Source organism: Coturnix japonica, chromosome 1 (genome assembly GCF_001577835.2).
Source record: "Coturnix japonica isolate 7356 chromosome 1, Coturnix japonica 2.1, whole genome shotgun sequence".
Taxonomy (NCBI): Eukaryota; Metazoa; Chordata; class Aves; order Galliformes; family Phasianidae; genus Coturnix; species Coturnix japonica.
The window spans coordinates 35,879,487-35,900,593 of record NC_029516.1 but is presented as its reverse complement, the minus strand read 5'-3'; the positions used below and the strand labels follow the sequence as shown (position 1 = coordinate 35,900,593).

Genomic DNA, 21,107 nt, shown 5'->3' with positions numbered 1-21,107 from the left:
GCTTCTCATTTCCAAGAGAGTTTAGTGCACTTGCTATTTGATTGCATGAATATAGTGATGTTTTTAAATCTGTGCAGGTTTTTCATTGAGTCGTGCACCTGAGGAAGTAACCATGGACTTCACCTTGGAAGAACAGTGTTAAGAAGAGTAGGTTTTGTATCACCAAATGGTGATAAGGAACAGTAGCTGACTGTAGCTTGACAAATAAGAAGCATTTCTCATTTGTTTCCAAGTACAGCTCTGATCTTGCCAATAGCAGTGTTAAAATAAGAACTTTAGGACACTGCAAATGTATTCTACGGTAGCAGGTAGCTTTTAGTCATTGATACAGAAGTAGGCTTGTGAAAACTCTAATGAAATATGAGAGGGGTATCTGACAGGGGAGGCATGATGTGTTTGCTAATTAGCCTTGCATTTGTAGGAAAGACTGGACTTTTCCCCCTTTAAATCAAGCTCAGTACTCAGATGTTTCAAATGTCTTACTGGGATCTTCTAGTTGCTGAAAGCTCAAAGCTTGTTTGACTTCATGTGATGGTGAAAGAAAGGCCGATCTTGCATTTTAGATGCACCTAAATGAATTGCATGGGAGTAGCTCGTGTTGTAGCACCTTAAAGAGGTTGCCATGAAAGGACCCAGCCTTTATCTGTAATTTAGGCTGGAGAGTATTTTGTTGATTTTTTTTTTTTCCTTTTGTGTGAACTTCCTTTTGTGTTTTTAAGTCAGCATTGCTCTTATCCTAGAAGATGAGGAGAGCCGTGTAAGGATGGGGTTGCTGTGGAGAACCCAGTGTGCTGAGGGATTAGGGGCCTGTGTGGGATGAGATGCGGCCTGTGATGCAAGGGAGCTCTAGGAATGCAGTGCTAGGCCATGGGTGTTTGTGCACAGAAACCTGCCTCTGAAATCTGCTCTGCAGCTTCACCTAAGTGAAGGTGATTCAGTGTGGAAGGGCCCAGGCTTTGAGTCACCCGTGGGTACATGCCATAGGTAGTTCCCCCCCAAAAAAGGCTTTAAGTAATAGGTTCTGTCTGCTCCTTTTTGATACAGAAGCAATTCATTTGAAAGCAGAGTTTCTGCAGTTCACTTGGTAGTTACAGAAATCTGCTCCCTAAGGCCTACTGGCCTTACAGACACTGGGACAGATTACCCAGAGGCTGTAGTTGCCCCTCTGTGGAAGCATTCAAGGCCAGGCTGGATGGGGCAGTTGGCTGGAACCAGGTGATCTTAAAGGTCCCTTCCAACCCAAACCATTCAATGATTCTGCCTCTGTAAGAGGACATTCCCATCATCAGTTGTAGCTGCAGGTTTCATTTAGAGTGATCTCAGAGTGGCATGTTCAGTCATGCCATAACTGTATGACAAACAAAATGCCTGAAGCTGATAGCAGTGACAGCAAATGGGGACTATCTCCTAGCAAAGAGGCGCTGGCTCGTAAAACAATCATGTTTCACCCTTTTGTCTCCCATTCTTTTGTTTTCTTTCTTTCCTCAGCATTCTGGCACGGTGAGATACAGGCACTGGTATGCACTGGTAATTAAGAGGAGAAGGGATGCGAAGCCTATATGCCCAAACAAGTTCACTTGAGCAGGTTCTTTATGCAGAACTGGCTTATTTTTTAATTATTATTTCTGATTTGTCTCCCAACCTGTTCATCCAATTCTGTAAGCAATTTGTTTCTGACTAATTTTTCATAGCCTGTTAGTGACAGCGTCTACTTCTCTAATCAATGCATGATTTGTTGTTGTTTGTTCTCAACTATAGCATCCAGTTTAATTAAATGAAGCTGATTGTTTTCATTAGTATGTTAGCAATTTAATAATTAAATTCATTGTGAGTCTTGAGTTTATACTTGAGATTTATTTCTTATTTGTTGCTTCAGGCCTTCATTCTTAGCACGAGTTCGTAATGTTTTGGAAAACTATGCTTGTTAGTGAAATTTAATATTAATTACCTCTTGAGGTTTTAATGGATTGGGGTTGGTTGGCTTTTTTGAGGTTTGTTTTTTAAAAGACCGTGCCCTGGGAACTTTGAAATCTGAAATAAAGCATCCTTTCAGACTGTGAATGCATATTGCGTGCCTTTTACTTTTTTTTTTTTTTTTGTCTCCAGGTATGTCTGAGGTAGAGCAAAGGTCAAATGTTAACCATCTCCTCAAGTTACGCTTCAGATTAAGAAGACGTGAATGTCAGGAATTTGGAGGATTGAGTTTAGTGAGGCCAGTAATGTCAAAGTATTAGCTGCAAATGTGAGGAGGGGAGAAGGGAATGTAGCGGGAGGGGGGAAGTGGATGTTTTAGTGGTATTTAAATACATTTCACTCAGAACAGGCAGTGCATAACAAGGGAACGCAGACCTACAAGTGTTGGGATGAAATTATGTGTTTGGATTTTGCTTTTAAAGAAAATATCATTAATTGGGAAATGTTTTCAGCGTGAACTAAAACGTTTGCTGTTGTTCAGTGCTTCTTTTTTTTTTTTTTTTTTTTGTGGTTGCTCTTATTTTTGCTCAGATGTCTTAACACCTCTGAAATTCTGCAGATTGAATAGTGGAACTGTGATTGAGGTTTACTAATTTTTTTTGTTTAATTGGGAAGCTTCCCAAGAATGTGCTTATTTTCTGCCTAAATGCATTTGCTGCTTATAATTTTAATGAGTTTATAGATGAGTGAGTTTTACTTTCAAGACCAATCTTCTTCAAAAGATGGAACCATCCTTGAAAGGTAGATTTATTTCCAAGAGCTTTGTAAAAAGCCATTTATCTCTAGAAGCCTCTTTTCATTGTTCAGAACGTAATCCTCTCCTTTAAATACTTCATCTGTCAGTCAGATTGTTTTATACGCAGCAGTTAGACTGAATCCCTTGGTTTTTAGGGAGCGCTGTATTTGAAGGTATTACTGTGGCTGAGTCAAGTTTTGCTGCAGTGTGACTAGATGTCTACTGCTGCTGTCAGCTGATGTCCAACAAGAACTTATCAAGAATTCAGTCTGTGCAGTTTTTACGTTAAGTTTCCTCCTTTGTTGGAATGACTTATGTGGATGATTCCCACTCCTGTAGTCTTTAGGAGAACTGCATAGCCCCTTGATAGTATGTAGTGAAGAGGAAGGTGCTGTGAAGCCTGTGCTTTTTTTACTTGAGCTTAATATTTGAAGGCAGTCACTATTCCCAAGAGAGACTTCAGTGGTTTTATATGTTGCTCTGTGTTGGCCAGATTTAGTCTTAGTTCCAATTTATTTATATATTTATTTTTTTGAGGGGGGTGGGGGGGAAAGAAAGGCTGTATCAGTTAATTTCTGGCATAGATCTTACTGTGTCCATATGCACTGCCCACTGTAGTTATTGACTCCAGGTGTATTTGTTTTAAGCAAACAGTTCTTTCCTATCTAAGTGGAGCTTTGGGGAAAATGATCTTGAGAATAACCTTGAGAAGTTACTTTTTAATGAAAATAAAGTTGGCTTCATATGCCTTGTTGGATATCCAGGCATTGTGGAAAATAACTTACTTTACTGGCGATAGGTGAGTTTGTACTTCAGTAATCAACGTTTTGTAGACAAATACAAATCCAGTTTATTAAACTCAGTAAAATTCGTATTTGTGTTGCTCTTATTTGTATCATACTTCATCAGAAGTCCTGCCCTAGTAAAACATACTTCTCAGAACTGGGGAGAAATAGGTTTGAAATCGCTGCAACTGCGTGTTGGTCAGTTACAGAGCTGGGTTTTACACCTGTGCCAGAAAGGCAGTTGGACGTCATCATAGGTACTGTGTAACTTTCCAAATGGCCTTCATTGGACTTCAGTGCAATGTAGAATGAACAGTTAAAAGCTTCACTCATGTCTGTTGTCTTCTTGCTAAGATAGTTCACTTTGTCTGTTATCTGCATGAAAAGCATGCATGTTTTCTCTGTTTTCCTTACAAGATGAGTGTCCTGATAGCTTCTGGTTTTTTGTTGTTATAGGGAAGGAGTGCTAAAAGTAATCTGTTATCAACATTTTTCTTCTGCAGCTTTTAATTTGTGTTCATTTCTTCATTTCTGTAATTTAGGGAAGTAGTGAGTTGTGACTTGGCTGTATTGCGCATACAGGTGCTTGTAAATATACGTGTGTGTGTGTAGTCAGCAGAGTAAGAATTGAAAAAAATCAAAGCAGGAAAGAAAACTATAATAGAGCAGCTCTCTCTTCAGAGCTTGCTAATTTATAAAGCAGATTTTACGGGAAGAAGCATACATTTATTAAATATGTACATTTTAAACAGTCTGTCTTTCTCCGTTCTCCTAGTGAATTATAGACTATCAACTTGCTGTGTCAGAACCATAAAACGTGAGCTTTCACAAGCTTTTCCTTTTGTGTATTCAGGACCATTTTCCTACGTGTTCTTGTTAATAAATGTGTCTGATCACATTTGCTTTGATTTTCTTTGTTTTTCCACTTTTTAGATACTTTTTTGGATTTGTGCCTGAGTTCTCTGTACAGAGCTTTGAATTGCAGAAGGTATTTTTCTGGAATTAACTTAAGAAGGAGACATTCATATACACTGTGTCCAATTCTGGACTCTCCAGTTCAAAGAAGACAGGGATCTCCAAGAAGGAGTCCTGCCTTGTACCACAGAGATTGTGAAGAGCCTGGAGCATCTCGCATGTGAGGAAAGGCTGAATAACCTGTGTCTGTTCAGCCTGGGGAAAAGAAGACTGGTAGGAGAATCTGATTAATGTTTGCAAATATCTGCAGGGAAGTGGGAGGCAAGTGGATGAAGCCATGCTCTTGGTGGTGTACAGCAACAGGACAAGGAGCAATGGCTTAAAACTTGAGCATAGGAAGTTCCATAAAATATGAAGAACTTCTTTATGGTAAGGTGATGGAGCACTGGAATGGGTTGTCTGAAGGGGTTATAGAGTTTCCTTCTATGGAGATTTTCAAGACCTATCAGGATTCCTACCTATGTGACCAGTTGTAGTTGGACTTGATGATCTCTTGAGGTCCCTTCCAACTCCTGGAATTCTGTGATTTTGATCTCTTTTGAGTCCATTGTCCATAGTTAGTCATCTGCTGCCTGCAAGAGGAGCCTGAATCATTGTCTGTAACTAACCTTCATGTAGGTCTAGGTTGCTGTTAAATTGCTCTTTGACTCGCTCATCTGCAGATTCAGCAAGCCCATCTCCTCATCTTCCCCCATAGGCCATGTGTCTTGTTTTGTAAGCCACTTTAGTTTCTTCTCATGGTCTCTTGGTTCTTACTTCAGAAATTCTTCTCATTGCATACTTAAGCCATCTTTTAGTTTGAGTAAGGGGAGTATAAAACATTATTTATTATTTTTGTTGTTCCTCCCTACCATCAGTTGGCTGAAGCATATCTGAGAGAATCTTCATTGTTTGCTCTCCTTGCTCAAGCAGCCAGCAAACAGAAGCGTATCCGAGGAAGAGATTTGTGGTTGTGGTTGTTGTTTTGATTTCCTTAAAAATAAAATACATTGAAAGAAAAGTGATTCTTTATCAGAAGTTAAGGTTTCTGTGTTTCTCAAATTCATTTTTCTCTCCAGAACCTAAAAGGTCCTTTATCTGTTCTTTTGTGGTTTAGCAAGCAGCTCAGCACCACACAGCAGCAACTGAAATGTGCTATCAATATTATTCTCATCCTAAATCACAGAATCGTATGATATCCAAACAGAGCGTCATAACAGCTACAAGGAAGAAGAGTCACTCTAACAACTGAAATCAGAACATCTTCCAGTGATGCAATCAAAATGGAACCCAAAAGGATATTTCCAGTACAGTAATTCTAAGGAAATATTTTTTTAGGTCATACTTCGTTCTTCAAACTGAAGCATTTTAATTGATACCAGAACTGAGAGTATTTCTAGTAACAAAAGTAGACAATGTTTATTTGGATAGATATGTATTCACATATTTCTAGTATTTTAAAGAGCTCTGCTGTTGCTTACAGCAACCAATAAAGAGACTCAATCTTAGTGAAGGGAGGAATGCAAATATAAATATGTCTGTTCTCCGGTTACAAATAGCTTATGTTCAAATTTGAATGTGAAACAGCATTAACTGTTTATTCTGACTGGTAGAAAAATGTTGTTATTTTTTCAGGTCCATCCCAACATCTTAATCATTCCAATGGTGTTTGTCTCCCAAAATATTATTTGCCTTCTTTGTGCTGATGAGATGAGGGGGAAAAAAAAAGAATGTGGAATTTTGAAATGAGCATTTGTTCTTTCTTGAAAGTTCTAAGACATTTTAGAGATACTATGCACTGCATATTGTTTCTTTACAGGGCAGTTTTGAGGTCCGAATCCCACTTCTGTTTGTGAAGCTTCGCTTACCCTGGTGTTTTCAAGGATCATTTTATTTCCTTGGTTTCCTCTCAGAAAGCCAAAGTCGAAGTAATGTGTCCAAATAAATTATTCCTGCTACTTTTTGGCTTTCTGTAGTGGACAGCATGAATCCTGAAATATGTATTTCCTGTTGCTGAAGTCCTTCGCTCTTAAGTTGAGAAAAACCTCCATCTTCTGGTTATGACTCCTCAATTGTGCTAATAATAAACTTTTACTTGGGCAGCACAAAAATGAAATCTGCTCGTGCTCTGTTAATAAGACTGATGTGGAGTGACTTGTTGATGTACAAAGTGCTTGATCTCTGCATAGTTGTGAAGCCAAAGAGCAGCTTGGGGAAAGTTCACAAAGCCATTTTGTCATCCTAGTACTTGTCAGTGTTACGTTTTTATTTATCACTAAAGCACGTGCTAGGGAACAAGAGCATAAACGTGAGATGCCTACAAGTCATTTTCGTTTACAGATTGAGGGGGTTTCTCCAAAGGTGTAATCACATTGGTTGACTATCTTCCCCTAATGAATGTTTGAATTATTTGTTGGTGCATAAGTATGATTTGGCATTCTGTAAGGGATAAGCATTGAGAGTAGCGTTCAATTATAATAGTAGAATGGTCATAAAATCCATAGGATTAGGTCTCCTTTTTGAATAATACTAAATAAGTCGTTACCCCTCCCCTGCCATCACCTCCTTTTCTTTCTTTATGGCTTGGTGCATAAGAAGAGTTGTTTGATTTTTAACTCCTTTGCTTTTCAACTAAAGGTCATGTGAGAATCCGCAGGAATCGGCCATTTTCCAAGAATGTGACTCCTGGAAGATGGCCTATGCCAGCACGCTGCTCCTGTAAGGCATGGTGTGCAGCGTGTCGGGGTAAATTAGCGCTCAGCTTATTCATTCTGCGGTTGCTTCGCAGGAGCTGGATTTTGCATACCCATTCCTCTTTATTCTTCAGACTTCATTAATGGTTTCGGTGCACGAGTAAAGTTCTAGGTCAGTGGCCCTTTCCCCGTTAGTGTTAATGGAGGCCTTTTTAAGTCTCCTGGAATGCTAAGAATGAAGTTTTACTTCCTTTTTTGGGAACTCCTAATTTTTGCCAGTTGTATGATTACTTCAGGCTTCTATGTTGCTTTAAGCAATAAAACAGAATCGCTAATTTATTTACTATGAATAATTAGAATTTACAACACAAAGACGTGACATTTAAGCCTTACCCTTTCAGTAAACTAATTATCATGTATGTGAAGATTCCCTGGAAGATGGGAACTGAATACTGAGATTTAATGAGGTTGTTTCCAGTTTCCTTTTTTTTTAATGTTAAGGGCTTTTTTTTTTTTTACTCTGGTGTCCTACTGATGGGCTGAGGGGAATAATCAGATTGGAGTGAACAAATAAGAAATGATTTTAAGACAAGTGTGTCTTAAATGCTAGAAAAAATGACTCAGGAATTGCAGTTAAAGTCAGAATGTACAATTGAAGTCCTTAATGCCAACTTATCCTATTGCACTTCAGTTTAAACTGTCTGCTTCAGCTTTAAATAGTGGGGGTTCCGCAAAGTTAGGTTCAGTTGTAGGAGCTTTAAGAAGTACAAACGTATTTTATTTATCTTAGAAGCAGTGTTGCAATAAGTATTTTTCACTTACCAAAAAAAAAAAAACACCAACCCCTCTTGTTATCTTGTTAAAACAGACTTTGCATATTGATGGTTGTGTTTTTCAAGGAAAAAGATCAGGAGGAATGAGAACTCTCTCTTTTTTGTGTGTGTGACTGTATCCAAGTTACTATCTGTAACCCAGGTTTTGTTCGGCAGCAAACTCATTTAAATCCTCCCAGGAATGCACAGGATCCTTGCCAAAGGGTTTCACAGAGCAATTGAAAGCTGTGTTTCAAAATAGGCATTCTTTACAAATACTTCAATTAAAATTTTGTCTTTCAGAATAGACTATAGTAGTGCACGCACTTTGTAGCAAATAGAGGTAAATGTTTAGTCTGCATTGATGAATAGCTCAAAGCTCAGCATGTTGGCTTTGCCTGTAGTGCGGCTCAGTGGAGGGTGGCATGTGAAGAAAACCACAAATTAAATCACTGTAGGAATGTAATAAATAAATTAAAAGAAACTATTGAGTAGATTTAAAAAACAAAAAATGCCAAAAAAACATCAACAAAAAAACCTAAACCAACCAACCTTGTCATTACAACTCTAATCTCTCTCTTTTTCTTTTAAAAAATCATAAGTAATGCATCGAAACCAGTGTAGTCAAATAAATCCCCCACATTCTCCAATGTCTGTCTCAGTGTATGGATGGTTTGGTTGGTGACTTCCAGATTTCCCTCTGGATGAGCATCGTTCCTAGAGCTGTGAGTACTGTGCATTGGGTTGGACTTAAGGCACTTCCAATAGCGTCTGCATTCATCTGCATGAGGGACCCATGAGCGACTGCTTCAGACCTGAGGCTGTGGTAAGCCATCATCTGTGGTGGCGATTGTATTCTTGGTGCCTGACGTTGCTCACCTTTCCAGCACAAGGTAGTGTGTGTGCTGGTAACCATGCAAAATAAGGAGTATATGTCAAACAAACAGTCGGTTTGGGTACTTGAAGGGAATCTTATCAGTTCGCCAGTCTGGTAACATGGCTGCAGCCTAGTGCTATGTTTTACTTGGAGGATCTGACCTCATTTAGATGTTCTTGTCCTCAAACAATTATTTGGTCATAATCTAAGTCGTGTTGTTTTGTCTTTCTTCTTAGGTGAGTGTTATCATGATATATTATCAGATGTTTGCCATTAGCAGTATAAGAAATATTTGTTTTCTGCCCGGAGAAAACAGGATAATGTATTCATGTTAAAAAGGGATTTTCTGGGGAGTTCATCTCTGGTAAGAATAAACATTTGGAACTGAGCATGTCCAAATAAATTTCCCCCAACTGACCAAAGCAGTGTGTGCTATAAATACTGATTTTTAAGAAGCCTTGGGATAGTGGGAAAACATTCAGAAAATTTGAATATAAGGTTAGGGTTATAATTAAAAAGAGCCAATCAAGGAGCATAAATCTACATCAACAGACAGCAGCTGGATAAATGATAGTCCAGGTAAAATACTGGGAGATTTATTTTAATTCTCTTTTGTGTTTAATTCATCTTTTTCCTACAACTTTATCTGAATCGGAGAGCTTATTCTCAGAAGTCTGTTGTAGTCTGTAAGTCTGTAAGTTAATAGCTTAAGTTAATAGGTTGTAAGAAAGATTGTAATTTTGACTAAAAGAATCAGGTAAAAGTGGATGTGGATCTCAGCTTCTTCACTGGATAGGACAGGCTATTACTTGTTGGAGACAATTTGATCAAGAAGGGAAAAACTGTAATTTAAGATCTGGTTTTCTGTGCTTTTTAAAAAATAATATACATATATATATATATATATATATATATATATATATATACATACATAAAAAATAATATATACATAAAAAATAATATACATATATATATATATATACATATATATATATGTATATTTACCCTGCAATGACAGAAGATGGAAGATGGAACAGTCATCATGCTCATTCAGGGATATGGGTCCAACCATCTCACCATACTTTTTTTTGCTGCGATATGCAGCAAGTGTGTAAGGGCAAAGCAGGTACAGGACAATTTTCTTCAAGACCGGGTTGGACAGGGCCCTGGGCAACCTGATCTAGTAAAGGTGTATGTTTGGTGGCCCTGCCAGGCAGGGGGGTTGGAACTACATGATCCTTGAGGTCCCTTCCAACCCGGGTCATTCTGTGATTCTGTGAGTTCATCCAGTGTGGGCTGTTGTAGCTGGTTCGTTCTTTAAGATACCCAGTGATGAAGATTACTTTCCTACTCTGCCTTGTGAGTGTGTGTGTTTAACTTTATGTGCAATGTATTTGTTTTTGCAGCAAAAATTTTGTGTGGTTCTCTGCGAGGCACAGAATTGAAGTTTGATGTGACACTGCATAGATGTGCTTAAATTTTCTTTCTCTCTACACATTGTAAGAACAGCCTTCAAAGACAAACCATTATTTGAAAAGCAGGTGTCAAAGAGAGCCAAAGCCTTTTATTATTGCAAAACCCAATAAATGTACTGTTTTTTTTTATAAAGAAAGATGGCCAGTTATTCTTACTTTCAGACTCACCACTGGAAAAGATCCTAAAACAGGTTTATAACTTCAGGCATAAATTACTACAGCTTAAATTTAGAATATTTTATTTTTAGCTTATTAGTTCCTTGTCAAAAGTATAATAAAATATAATGGAACTGTATATGGAACTCCAATTGTTTTAATAAAGGGGAGTTCCACTTAGCACAGTGGAAAATGTTGCTTAAAGTAGTAATAAGGGAATACTGGAACCATAGAACTTAGAGTAATGGCTGTGTTAGCATCTCTGTGGTCTTGATTTAATTAGATATTTCTTTCCTACAGTTGCCTGCATACATTAACAGGGGAAATTACTAATGTGAGGAACAGCATGTATACAAGATATATGAATGTTAATAACAGTTTTTAGTATCTGTGCTGAGAGGATACTTCAGTACAAATTTCACGAGGGCTGAGGCCAAGTTCAGCGGTTCCTGACCTTGTTCCATCCCTTTTGTTGAGCTTGGACACCTATTATCACGTAGGAGAAGCGGCAGGTCTGAAAGTTTTTGGTTTCTGATGGGTTATTTTTTAGGAGGATCAGCTTCTGTCCATTCGAACCAGCACAAACAGAATGGGCAATGTAGATTCCAGAGTGAGCAGAGGATGAGGCTGGGCTGTTTGACTACCCTCTGTGGGTATTTTCAAGTTCGTGCTGTTTGTGGTGGAAAAGCTGGGTTGAGGAATCCATCTTATCCTGTCTTTATATTCTGGTTATTTGTACCTGCATTGCAGCTTACTTTTTTTTCAGTTGTAATGACTCAACTGCATTGGAGCACAGGCCGTAAGATGGATGTTAATCCACTGCCTGTGACTCTTGATGGGCGTTTCTACCTCTGGAATCCTAGGTACTGTGACTTAATGTGAAAACTCACAGCAGCTGGGTGAGTTCTGTCATAGACCTCCTGCTGAGTTTTCCAGGGGTAGCAGCTGTGCAGGTTACAAGGAGCAAAGTGTTGGGCAGGTCTCGCAGACTGTAGATTGAAGAAGTCACCATGATCCATGTCCACGGGAGAGGAGTTTCAGGTATTTTTTAATACTTTGATATAGATAGACTTTACCATTAGCAGGGACACCACTCAAATCACAAAGTAGTTGATTTGAGTATGTGAGTGTGGGCTTTAGATGAATAATTCAGCAGTTCTTTGGTTTGAATTGCTGAGATCTCAGTCCTGTGAGAGTTAAGAGCTTCCGTGTCAGGGCTGCTGTGGATACGTGCTCCCACCTGCCTCACCCCTACTGACTCCAGCTGTGTTTGATCCTGTAGTTAGCTCAACCAAGATGATTGATGTTTTATAGGGTTAGCTTTCTGTTAGTGAGTTACCCTGACGTGGCTTGCCTGACATAGTAGTGGTGCAGAGGACTAGAGAAGCTCATAGAGAGAACTGGGAAAGGGGAAGACTTGGAGTGTGAGCGAGTGGATGGCGCTGCTCTGGTGCCTCAGCCCTTATCTCTCATGCTGCTGGGCATCATAGTGGAGGGAAAGCAGTCTTGCTTTCTTGGCTGGAGAAAGCAATTATGGAGTGGCATGTGAAAGAGAAAAAAAAATACAAAGTAAAAATAAAATCGAAGTAATGCAGTTATTTCAGTGTCCATATAAAGTTTGGCTCAACTTTTGGGTGAAGGTTCAGTTTTAGAGCAGTTTCCTGTCTTTAAATTGTCTGGTGCCCTCATACAGTTGATTACAGATAGGTAGAGAAACTTCTTATTTCTGCTTTATTTTTACAGTGTTTGAGAGATCAGGGGATTCCTTACATTTCAAAATCTACAGATGAAACTCATGTTCTGGGGTGGGTGGGGGGGTGAAGGGTTTGAGGTTGTTCCTAAAAATTAATGTTGTAAATGCAAAGCCTCCCACTAATTTTAGTATCTTGTAGTGCAGGTGCTGGAAGGTCAATTGCTAGCCTATCGCTTGTGGTGGGCCTGGAGGCTTTTTTCTAACCTAATGCAACGTTAATGTCCATTTAAGGAAGAATGTCTGCAGGAGCCAGTGGTATTTACTAACTGCGCCTGTGAAAACATTCCTCCTCACCCTCAGATGCTCACTCAGCCTTCTGTTCTCCAAGTGACATTATTACAGGCCTTAGCCTGTGGTCTGAGAAATTAAAAGCACGTTTTAATAACGTGAACAGCAGACTCTGCAATCTGGAGTCCACTGGTGCTTCCTCTCTTGCTCACTCCTAGTTTCCAGCGCAAGGGGCTGGGGAATTTGGGGTTTTTGTTTGTTTTTTTCTGCCTACAATGTGAGCATCCCTTCTGCAGCATTATTTTAGTTGTAGAAGTTTTCTGTCCCTGGGATTCTCAGAAACAGACTTTTCACTGGTGTAAGTCATAATCTGTCCGTGTGGCAGGTTGCTGCGGCCCCCAGCAGCTCCTCTCCCCACTTCCCACAGGACCTGCCTCAGGGGTAGGGAGGCTGCTCACCTTCCCTCTGCTGGGCATGGCCAGGCTTGGATTACCTTGTATTCACCACAGGCACAGACTGGCTTACAGAAAGCAATGCATATGAGCAGTTACCATGGAGAGGATGATGCATGTTAATTCCTGTGTCAGTCTTAACCTTTCCCTCCTGCTCTCCATGCTCAACGGGACATGGAGTGGGGAGGTAGGGCCCTTTCATTCTGCACATGGGTGACCCAGACCCTTACCAGTGCACTGCTACACTGCGCCATGCACACACAGGGGCATGTTCAGGGATCCCTGTCTGCATATAGCCAATTTTATCAACTAACTGTTGTGTTTCTGAGCAGTTCAGAGCAGAGGACTTCAGCCTTTATTCCTGATACATGGTTGAGATATGCATGCATAGTTCGTGTTTTGAATCAAAGTAACAAATGCTGTGTGTGAGACCTTAATGACTTGCTTGAGCCCTCCAGGCTGAGAGGGTAGACCTTTTGACATGGAAGGAACCTCTCAGCTCCTGAAGACCTGGCCAAGATCTACAGTGCTGCATATGACTAATAGCATAGCTGCAAAAAAACCCAACCAACCAACCAAACATAAAAACCCCAACTTGACAAATTTGAGAGAAAAAAAGGAAAGAATATATATTTTTGTACAAACTTGCAGTTACAAGAACAAACTTTATCTGTCAAGTGTTTTCCCTGCTTTCCTTGCTTCTGCCTCATTCTGGTCTGCTTTGCTGCAAAACACCATAACGAGTCAGGGTAATGTAGGGCTCCAGGGAGTGCAGTTGTTTTGAACCAGTTTTATGATGTGACTCATCCCCCCCACTATCCTACCGCACATTTCCTCACACCTAGATTGATCTGTTTTTGTGTCTGTGCATGTTCTTCGCTGTTCTGAGGTCACCATATGCAAATGCTGCTGCTGTACTGAAACGCTTGAACTTGCTTGTACTGTTTTGTGGGCTTCAAGTGTGCGTATGAAATGCTCTCAAGTGGTGAAGTCTTGCCTATCCACACACTCCAATCCTGAATCCCTAATATTCCTTATCTTCTAGAGGAAGCACACTGTTTTAGCCCTAGTAATCAAAATGTCATGATTGGAGGTGAATGCTGCGATGGAAATAAAGCAGACCACTCTAACAGTGATGGAAAGATCAAGAAAAAGCCTCAGAACAAGTGAAGCCAGTGGCGTCTTTTGCTGCTCTAGTTGCTCACATGGCCTATGGAAGGGAAGAGCTGAGCACACACACACACACACACACACACTGGGCTGGCTTCAGGCTGTGTGCAGTGCTGCTGCTGGGTGGGAGGTTTCATGCTGTCTGCTGGGTTATTGTGGCAGCTGATCTTCATCTTGCATTCATAACAGACTTGATTTTCAAAATGCCTTGTGTAAGTTTCAGATCTTCAAGATATTAAGCCAATATTAATATTCTGCTATTTATGCTATCTGGAAACGACTTCCCTTATCTGGTGACTTAATTAAAATATGGCTACAGAGGAACTGTGGTTTCTGAGCTCTGTTTCCACAAAGAAGCTGGGGCACAAATGCTGGTGGTAGAAGACCTTCATACTGTTAGGATGTGGAGTTGTACCATGAGAACCTAGGCAGGATTTCTGCCAGGAGCCTTGGGCGATGATAAGAGCATTTATACCAGAAGTTTGTTTGCGTAGCCCCTGAGGAGGAGGCCTTCCTTCCAAATAGCAGAGCTGAAGGGTGATCTCAGAAGTCCAGGTTGGGAAGCAACTTCACAGTATTGTTGCTAGGATTCGCTGTAAGGTCTTTCGTCAAGAAATAATTCCAGCACCGACTGCAGCAGCAACTTTAACTGTTTTGAACTTACCTGGGCATTGCCATCCAGCCAGATACCAGCATCGGGGATATGCTTTGTCTGCCCATATGGCTTCTATCAGTATGTTCTGTCTATTCCTGACATCACTTATGGGGGCTTCAAAAGTGATTATTTATTGTGTGGAGCACCAGATTTAACAGTTGTTACCAGATATGTGCCTGTCCTGCTTAATATGATTTTTTTCAATGTATTCTTCCCATTCTGCCATGCAGCTGAGAGTAACATCCTCATCTACCTGGTAAAACAGTTTGTGTTAAGGCGAAAGGAAACAACTGGGAGAAAAGAAAAACTGGTTGATTTTTTTATAAGTTTTTCTAAGGATTCAGAAGATCCCACTGCCAAATTAGAAATGCAGCACGAGTCTCAAAGAAGCATTGTGCTGAAGTTTTCTTTTTCCCTTGGAATTGGTTCTGGTGCTAAGTCTATTGTCACGACTTGTCCATGCGCACTTGGTTGTAAGCAGCCTCTCTGGCTTTGTTCGATTTGACCAATCCCACAGCTGCTGTCTGTAAACATTGAGTGAGGTTCAGCTGGGTGGAAAAAGCAAAATGACAATTAACCTGGTAAGCAGGGGAGCAGAAACCTGCAAAGGCATTGTGCTATGTTTTTAAAAAGCCATTCTAAATGCAACTTGACAGTCAGTATGAATTGCTACAAACCGGGTGGTTAAGAGGATAGTTAGAAACACGGTACACATTAACCTGTTTGATCTCCTTTTAGAACATTCCTCAAATACCGATCTCATCTTTATTTCTTTTTAGAAATACCGTATTTAATTGAGGGAAGAAAACAAGAATTAGATGCCTCCCACAGCACCTTTCTCATGAAAAGGAAATGTTCGTTTTGAAAATAGTGTGCTAGTCTTCTCTCAGGTTTGTTTCTCTCACTGTTTTGGCTTTAAACAGAAGAATGCTTCATCTGCTTGTTCTTCATCAACGTGGAGATAGGTCTTTTTTTTTTTTAGGGCTTTGTTTCTATTTGTTTAGTTTTGGCATTGCAGAGGAAGGCAAAACAGCGGTGTTTTTTGACTCCATTAAAGTCTTCTTTGGGTTGCTTTTGTTCAGCCATTATTGCAGTGGGAGAACAACTCTAGATCCAGACAGTTTACATTATCCATAGTACCAGTATCTCTACAATTTATATCTAATAGTAGAAGAGATTCTTTAGGAAGAATAGGGGCAGGCAGGCACTGAGTGTGTAGACTCTTGTTTTCTTTGTATCCAGAAGAAGTTCTCCTTAACTTTTGCAACCCCTGAGTGTTGTTTCCTAAAATACAGGCCATGATGTGAATTGTGAAATGCTCCTTCCACAATTGGTACATATACCCTCAGAGTTTCTCTCTTTTTCCTCACTATGACAGCCAAGGCTCGCTTTGCCAGGTTTCTTTGGCTCATTCACTGCTCTGCCATCTTCCTATTGGATAGGATGGGTCATTTTGAAATGCTGAGAGGATAAGGACATGGGTTTGGCAATTGACTCAACTTTGAAACAAAATGCCATTTTTTCTTCTGTTTTGTGTGGTTTTGGGGAACATTGCTGTGACTTGTATATGTTTATGTTCAGTGCTGTTAATGATAACTCTGTAATAGATGGAACCAGCAGCAGAGAAAAAGATGTATTTTTTTTTTTCTAATCAGCAAAATGTGGTTGGAGACAAGATTTGAAAAGGAAGGAAGATTTTGGTTTCAGTCTTCTGGTATATAAAGCTGTGCTGTATTTGAAGTTTGGGTTCTGTAGTTCTGAAGTGAGACGGGATGGATTGTGTCTGCTGGCAAGAGGAGGACAAGGATGCTTTCTTTTCTTCTAGCTCCTTTATTTTTTTTGTTCCTTTTTTCTTTTAAGAGTAGAGCATCAGTGCTTTGGATGAGCAATTATTATATTTATAATGATTTCCCCATGGAATGAGTGTCAGCAGTTTGACTTCTTTGCATATTGATCTTCTGCTTCTGTTCTGAGATGGGGATCAACCTGAGGACACTTAAGATACTAAGTCCAAGCATAGAACTAAATAGATTGGTGTTTAATTCTAATGGCTTGTCTGTCCTCATTTTTGTTACCTTTTTCTCTTTTCTAGGTTTCAAGTAATTCTAGGTGGCTTTTTCCCCCTGTTTTCTCTTGTATCCCCTGGTATTTTCCTCATTGACTTTAATATCAATATCACGTACTAAGTAGCTAAATTGAGCATTTCCACCAATCATTCATGACAAGCCTTGTGATAAAGGATTTTTTGGCGATTAGTTTAAGTTAAACATTTGACTTTTGAACTCATTCTTGTGGTATGTTTGAAGATAGTGGTGGCCAAACAGTGTATTTTGCTGAATAACAAACTGCAAACATAGCTGCTTTTTGTTATTATAATAGAGGAATAATTGACATTCTGGTTTTGATGTAGTTGATGTTTTACTTAACTTTAAAAGAATTCAAAATACTTTGTTATTGTGCGCTGATACAGACAAATAAGGTTGGGTCCGTTCTCCTCCCTCATTTCTAAGTGAGTTTTTAAAACTATCAGGTCGATACAAAGAACACAAATTGTATTTGGTCTGGAGTAGAATTGAGTGTATAAAGTGTGTACTTCAGAGTTCTTGTTTTCAGTGAGAAAGGGATAGACAGAATGTAGTCGTGACATTGAATTGTGAATACCAGGAGATCTTTGGAGCAAGATGTGCAACTCTGTCCTCTAAGCATTGCCTGTCCCTTTGCTGCTCTTTGTTGGCTGAGTGGATGGGATGAGTGCATCCCAGGGCTGCAGTCAGCTGTGTTCTGGCCCACCTGCTGTTCGCTGACCCAGTGCTGTGCTGGGGTCTCTTTTGATCTCAGATACCAAAGATTCCTGTCTTTATCCCTTCTCGGGGTTAAAAATCTATTCTTGTTATCACACTAATTGTTGATATTGGACTGCTCCATTTGGGTATGTGGTCTTTCAGAACCATGCAGAGATCATTCAGGTAAGGTGTCTGAGTCCAGTATCTTTTTTTTTGGACTCCTTTGAAAATGTGATAATTAAGGTCAAATATTCTTTTCAAATGTACACATCTTTTTCTGGGTAATCCGTACTCATAGCACTGTCTGTAGATTTTGTTGTTGTTAATTACTGTGAATAATTTTAGCTCATTGAGATGTGGAAAAAACCCAGGCAAACTGAGCCTGGTAAAAGGCTTGTGTAGTGAAAAATATGTAATTTTTCCAATTAGACTATTGTTCCAATGTAAGATTATATTACCCTAAGCCCATTTCACATAAATACTTCAGGTTCTGAAGTGTTACGTAGTCTCAAATCACTGAGATTTGGGATTGTTGCTTGTTCTGTGGGGTACATCCTGGGGGATGATGACAGTAAGGTTTGACGTGTGCAGAGATGGGATGGTGGCATTTAGCAAATACTACAGCTCTGTGTGATAAAGACAGAAAGCATTTGGTTCTCCATGCTGTGGAAGAAAAGTGATTGTAAAGAAGTGATGTGTGAAATAGCCTTGTTTGCAGAGAACTCTCAGGCTTTTCTGAATGGTCAGCTGAGGGATAAATGCTGTTGATTCCCAAAACGCACTTCATTATAGTCAATTGTCTTGTCACATTTTAGTGCGGAGTGAGAAGGAATTCTTTATCTTTTCTTGCTTTTTCACCGGGTAATGTTTTTAAGAAGTGTTTAAATTTAATAGAAACCTTGGCACTTCTCCAACATCTTGATAAGAAATTATGATCGTGTACTTCAGACTTGTACAAAACACAGAAGGTGTCTATACCTTATTTTAAATTGTTCAAAGCTGTTTTAGTGCAGTGGGAAGAAACCTAGATTTATTTCTTCTCCTAAATTGTTAGCATGCTTAAGGAGCTGAAGAAATGCCAGGGTAACTGATGGTGCTTATGTTGTGGATGTTCTGTTTATTGCCCGAATGCAAAGTTGAATGCAAACTGAGTTTTACTGACTGTATATCTCTGCTTGCACGTCTTGCTGGACTGTTTAAATACGTTACTGACTCAAGTGCTCACCATTTCTGAAAAACTGATTTATTTCAGCCATCCTGGGAGCTGGGTGAAGTAAACAGTTCGAACACACTCGCATCTGGCTCAGGGAGATTAACCTGGGCTCATTAGAACTGCTGAAACCAACCTGAGAGATTTCTAGTGAAATAAACAGGGAAGCTCGCAGAGAGGTGCTCTGCCAGCGGAACTGTGAGGCACAGCAGGGGGGGTGGGGACAGGGACATTTTGCATCAGTGCAGTTGTGATGAGAGTTGCTCTCACCCGTTCAGTAGCTGATCTCTGCATTTAGAAATGCTGCTTGTTGCTTTTGGAGAAAACCAGTTCGTGTTTGTTGCTAGCGATGTTCAAGTGTTCATAGGAAGCAACCCAGCGAACCACTTGAGATGTTTTTGTACTGCATTGCTTCGGCTGCAGCCCGGCGGTGTGCTGGAATGTAGGGCTGTCTTTGGGGCTGTTTCCTTCATCCTCCTGATCCTTTTGAAAGCATCTTATTTTGCTTGTATTTTCCATACTAGAGGTTTACAGAGAAATGTTTATACTGCAGCTTCAAACATATACCGAAATGCTAGAAAACCTAAAGAATTTCTGTGGATTCCCTATATTAAGATCAGATGTGGGAATGTCACATTGAATGTCTGCTGCATAAAACTCAGATGATTTTAATGGAAAATAAGAATCTGCGATGGTATGTGCCTAGCAGGAAAATAAAAACCGGGGGAAGGGAGCTGAAGGGGGAACTGTCTAATGGATTAGGCTTGTACCTCAGTCCATTCTCCTGCTGCTCTGGGCAAGGGACATCCGTGCTGTCATGCAGAGTACTTGGGCCCCAGCTCGTTGGGGGCCTGCTCTGATGTCAGCTGAGGTTCTCTTCTTCATCCTGTTGATTTTCTCCTTGGTTTATTAGAGGCTGATCTTCTCCAGTTCCACTCAGATTGTCTCTTTCATTTGAATTTATCTGAGATCTTAATTCTGCACAGGAACAATTTGGAGGATAGAAGAGCAGTCCAAAAGTTTGTTCTGCTTTTCAAATAGAATATTATTCTTCACCTAGTCTGAATTAGTGTGAGACCACCTTCTCTGAACCTCGTAGTTCTTTGTGAACAAGGCTGGCTTTTCAACAGCAGAAGATGGCTCAATTTCTTGTTGTGGCAGAGGCTTAGGTTTATTTTTGATACTGAGACTTCAGAATGGGCTACCAGAACTGTGGGGATAAAATAGGATACAGACTGAAGGTTCTGTTACCAAAACTTTTCATTTTTTTACTGTTTATAGAAGGTGGAGGATGTTGCTTTAAAAATCAGCTCCTAGGATGTATTATTACTGTTCTTTAAACTCTCTGTTAGTAATGGAACTGAGGCAGCAGTGTGAAATATTTGTGATTTATAATCATTTAATGTGACGAGATCACTTTTTGAAAACATTTTTGAGTGTGTGATTCAGCTGTAATAACCTTTAAAGTGCGCCTTTGCCTAGCGATAAAAATAGGCAGGTGTACAGTAATTGCATTAAGTTGTTGATTAAAAGTACACTGGTGAAACTGCATTAGGATTCTGCCTTGGGTTGCAGAGAACTTAAATGGCCATTATTTGGGTTCGCTTATGTTTGCTTTTAGAAGTGTGTGCCTTTTTAGTTTGCTTTCTAGCACTTCTGTCACTGCAATGCTTGTTTTGCAGCAGCCAAATTTACTTTGTTGTGCACTAGTGTGATTTTCAGTTACTAAATAACACCTTTTTCTTTACCAAAAAAATGCTACATTTCAGCATTCTTTGTGTAGGCTTTTGTCTACTCGTCTATCTCCTAGATAAGGTAATGTGAAAGATTGTCAGTATCTAAGCCTCAGCCTAGTGATTTATCTTTCGTGGGTGTCAGAAATTGGAATTCAAATAATTTTACATTCACCTCTGTTGCCCTCTGCTTCTCAAGCTGTGGCACATTCATCTGGGAGTTTTCTCAGAAGCCTTAGAATTGCTTATTTGCTGGGGTGGTGTTTGAACACTGAACACTAGCCAACAGTTTGTGATGTTGCGACAAATGGAGCTTCATGTCTGCCTCGAGATGGTCTTCCAAATAGTTTCTGTAAATTTGTATAAGTTAAACTAATACAGACCAATCTAGACACAGCTGACCTAGTGCAAAACTGGCTGAGCTGTTTCATCCCTGGCCTCAGCATGACTTTGAGTTAGCGCAAGGGCAGTGCTTCTGCCTTCTGTTCTCATAGTATTTTTTGGATCTCATTTATCAGCAGTCAGTGCTTTAGAAATGTAGTCCTTTTGAACTCAGCATTTCAGTAAACATGGTATGAAAATACAATTACACATTTGTGTAAATTATTAACTTATATGAATACCCAGCTGACTTTAGAATGACCATTTTCTGACAATAAAT

General features: G+C 39.7%; 1 protein-coding gene across 1 annotated transcript in view; it reads left to right on the top strand.

The window, feature by feature from the left end:
- Positions 1–21,107, top strand: part of PAWR (pro-apoptotic WT1 regulator) — a 66,141-nt gene that overhangs the window by 14,159 nt on the left and 30,875 nt on the right. The window lies entirely within an intron of this gene.